The 4,660-nt window shown below is 36.7% G+C and overlaps 1 pseudogene; it reads right to left on the bottom strand.

Moving 5' to 3' along the window:
- Positions 1-4,275, bottom strand: part of LOC109238091 — a 36,533-nt pseudogene extending 32,258 nt beyond the window's left edge.
- Positions 4,276-4,660: the final 385 nt, after the last annotated feature.

Below are 4,660 nucleotides of genomic sequence, written 5' to 3'. Positions count from 1 at the left end.
CTTAGAGACATCCGTTTCAGGCCAAAACCTTTGGCTCCTATTTGCATACATTGCAATAATGAGGCTGCAATAGGACGGGCAGGGAGCGTTATGTATAACGGAAAGTCTCGTCATATACGACGAAGACATAACACCGTTAGACAACTACTTTCTAGTGGAATTATCACCATCGATTATGTCAGATCAAAGGATAATGTGGCGGATCCGCTTACAAAAGGCTTAACTAGAGAGGGAGTTGAGAAATCATCTAAGGGAATGGGACTATGGCCGAGGACAAGTCAACATGGTGGTAACTCTACCTAGAATTTTGGATGTTCCGAGATCTAGGTTCAAGGAGCTCAAACAAAGTTGTGATTGACCGGTTCAACATTGTCAAAGTAAAATCTTTGGTCCCTTATCGTGATGAAGACAATGTTCAGTAACAAGGATAGAACTTTACACGTTCTTTAATGATTACCTAAGTTTGATGTGGTAGTTATCAAACAGTGTCAATCTAAAGAATTACACGTTTAGGAATCACCTATGTAAGTGTGAAGTGCAAGCCGCTTCAATGAGAATTCTGTAAGGCCAATTCTCTACGCACTTATGAAACCAGGCGGTGTTCATGGCTAAAACGAACACAACAATGAGAACCAAAAGACGATTAAGGGTTGATTGAGTAACATATGGTTGTCTAGGTATACACTAAAGTTCGACGGTTCAAAGATATCAAATCTACCGATTGACCGAGTATATCCGACATATGTTCACTGCGGAAAGTTCAAAGGGAAACCTACTTATCCAGATGCAATTAATCCTTACTTGCAAATCACACAGCTTTCATCTATGATCTTTCTTGATACAGCCATTCCCATTCATGTGGGGGATTGTTGGACTTTAAGCCATTGGGCTTTAAAGTAGAAGAAGTGTGAATTGGAAATGGAGGGAAATAAAATGGAGGGAAAAATAAAAATTTGAAGAAGTAAAATTTTGTCTTGCACTTTGTCCCTCATTGGTGAGGGACAATCACATTTGTGTGCTTATATATAGAATCACTTCTTAAAGCTCTTAAACGGAGTTGAAGAGAATGAACCCTCACGCCGTCGTCGTCGCTCGCTCGGCTCGGCTTCGGCTTTGGATTTGGATTTGGAAAATGATCGATTGATAAGATTATTTTTGGACAAAATTTATTTAATTATTTAATAATTAATTAAATGCCAAATCACTGCTGAAAATACGCCAGAACCCTGCTGAAGATTCAGAGGGACTCTCTGGTTCTACCGTAACCGCGGTAGAACCGCGGCAGGCAGATTCAGAGAGCCTCTCTGACCGCGGTTCTGCCGTAACCGCGGTAGAACCGCGGCAGGCAGCGTATTCTTCTGAAAAGGCACCTTTTCCAGACACCTCTTCTGATAAATTGCCTATAAATTCTGAGGCAAGACTCCATTTTCTACACACGAAAAATACTCCAGAACTTCTTTCTTCTGAATATACTGCATCCTAATTCGCAGTCTCTCTCTCTCAAATTCGTAAGTGTGATTTTGCTCCGTTCTTTGAGTTCGTTGGTATCCTGAAAGTTGTATTGCCACTGTCGCAGGAAGGTTTATTCCGTTTTATCCTGGGAGGATTTAATCCATTACCTTGGCAACGTGTGAGGGGGTTAAAATTCCTTAAGGACACACAAGAAAATTGTGGACTCGGAATATTTCTTAAACTCTTCTGTTTTTCCAGTTTCTTTTATTTTTCTAACAGTTTTTTCTGATTTTTGGTTTAACACAGTAACGCTCACAAATGTTAATAGTTTGCCACTTTTACTATAGTTCTTTACCTTTACATTCTAGTTTGATTGGTAGTTTTCTTTTGTTATGTGTAAGAATCCATTTCTTGTTAAAAATAATATATTTTTAATCGAGTCTTTAAATTATTCATCACTATTTGATTCAATTATCATCAATATATCTTGGTAAATAATAGATTTCTCAAAGGGCAATTGATTTGATAGTGTTACGTTGAAAATGTGGTCGTCGGAGTATGTGTTTGGTAGTGTATGTCTTATATTTAAAAAAACCGACAAATAACCGAAATAACTGAAAAACCGACAAAACCCGACATAAACCGAATCGAGAAAAAAACCGACTTAATCGGTTTGGTTAAGTTCTAATATTTGAAAAACCGACTTACTTGATTTGATTTCTTATTAAGGAAAAACCGATCCAAACCGAACCATAAACACCCCTACCCACAATGGCTAAGTAATCCATGGTTTACTCTGTCTTCCTCACCACAGAACAATTAGCTAGTGGTTAAATACTGCATTATCCTATAAGTAGAAGGTGTTAATGTTTGACTCAGAAACAAAAAAGGTGAGCTGGTTGGTTGTTATTCAATGTTTACTCCATTTATAGTCCATTTGGTCAGGCTTCTAAAATCAGCAAATTTTGCATCAAGCTAGGGGTGGCAAATGGGCTGTTTGGGCTGAGTTTGGGTTGGTCAAGATGGGTTGCACTAATAATTGGGTCAATGCTCAACCCAACCCAAAGTTTAGTTGGGTCAAGATGGGTTGTGTCAAGATGGACTAAACATGGGTCACAATCCAACCCGCCCAACTTGACCCAAATATTTACAATTTTATCAACTATATGAAAATGAGAGGAAAAAATTTAATCTCCCCCATCACCCCCCACACACCCCACCCCACCCCACCCCATGAACTGAAAGCCCACTACATTGTTTACTTAACTCGAACCATTAAAATTTGTTTCCAGTTAGCTTAATAAATCATAGATCTTAACCGGCTCAATTTTGAATTGGTTATCAAACAATGAGATAAATTTTAGTCCCTATGTCGTTTGATTATAAATTAAAAAATAACAAGAAAATTACAACTTGTACACCAACATGTCAGCTTAGCATTTAAGACCTTAGTATCGTATTTTTATCCATGCACATGATATCACCAAATTCTATGTCTATACACAAGGCAGAATCTCCCAGATATCATCGCAGCTGACAATTACCTCAAACCAAAAAAATAAATTTCACTAAAACCAAGAAAAGAAGCCACCTAGAGAAAGAGAACAGTGGCTCACCAAGAATCAAAAACTTTTTACAAATGAATGAGAGTTCTGGAGATACCATTCATCTCCAAATTCTATAGCAAAATATCAAAAAGTATCGAAACTTATGTCTCATTATAGCTCGACAATCCATATTTATAAATTCCTATTAGCTCGGGCCTCTGCATCCTTGCTCTACATCACAATTCTAAGTAAAGATTGTCTATTGCAATGTCCTCCTCTTCAGAATCATCACAAGCTAAAAATAAGAAAATTTAAAAAATTGTCAAACTACAAGAAAGTTCATAAAATAAAATGAACATGACAGTAATTATAATGTACCTTGATGCCCATAAATCCAATCTCTAGAACACAACTTAGCTTCTGCATTCTCCGGTAGAATAGAACTCTGGAATTTGCCAATAACTCGACCACAAACCCTAAAGGCTGACTCAGATGCAACTGTGCTGATAGGTATACTTAACAGGTCACGAGCCATCAATGAGAGTTCAGGATACTTACTCCTATTATCTTTCCAAAATGTAAGCACGTCTAAATTTTCATTTCCTTTGCGAACTAATACAGGCTCTTCCAAGTATAAATCCAACTGTGTCTTTTCTAAACTATACTCAGACGGACTTTCAAACATGTCAAATTCATCCATTTCGTCCATTATTTCATCAAAACATCCATGACTACTACTTCCAACAATTCCAACATCGGATATTGTCATGTATTCTTTAAACAACCTATGCAAATTATCCTCAACAATCTTAACTTTTTCATTGCAAGTCAAAGGATCAAGTTTTGAGAAGCAAAACTTTATCAATTTTAACTTATATCGAGGATCAAGGGCGACTGCCATAGAAGCAATTAGACTGTAGTCGTCTTGCCAATATTTTGTAAATTTCTTCTCCATTTCCATAGCCATCGCCTTAATATTAGGATCCTCACCACCTATCTCTTCCTTTATCAACATATGAATCTTCCAAACTTTATGAAAATATAAATTGGCGGTAGGATAATGGCTCCCAGAAAATAATGTAGTGATTTCATAAAAAGGCCTTAAAAACTTAGCAATTGTTTCAGCTTTAACCCAATCCTCGTCTGAAGGGCAACATGTAAAATCTTTATCAAGTATCTTGAAGTCAGAAAATGCTCGACGATAAGGAAAAGCGCTATCAAGCATCAAATATGTATAGTTCCACCTTGTAGACACATCTTGACGCACTTTTCCCATCAACTTTAAACCAAGATTCTTGATACACTCAACAAATTTTACACTCCTTAGAACCTTTAATATATTTTATACTTTCTCTAATGTTAAAAATAGCACCCTCTATTGTTTTCAAACCTGCTTTAACAATCAAATTCAAAATATGATTTGCACACCTAATATGGACAAAATCTCCATTACAAAGCAAAGAATCCATTAGCTTAAAATGCTCAATCAAGCAACCCACAACACCATCATTATAACTTGCATTATCTAAAGTTATAGAAAATATTTTCTTTTCAATTCCCCACTCTTTCAACAGATTAATCAATTTTGGACCCAAAATAGCACCACTATGAGGAGGAGGCACATGACGAAAGATTAAAACTCTCTTTTGTAAAACCCAATC

This window comes from Nicotiana attenuata, unplaced genomic scaffold (assembly GCF_001879085.1).
Source record: "Nicotiana attenuata strain UT unplaced genomic scaffold, NIATTr2, whole genome shotgun sequence".
NCBI classification, from domain to species: Eukaryota; Viridiplantae; Streptophyta; class Magnoliopsida; order Solanales; family Solanaceae; genus Nicotiana; species Nicotiana attenuata.
Note: the sequence above shows the minus strand (reverse complement) of the source record. Positions and strands in the feature narration are given on the sequence as shown.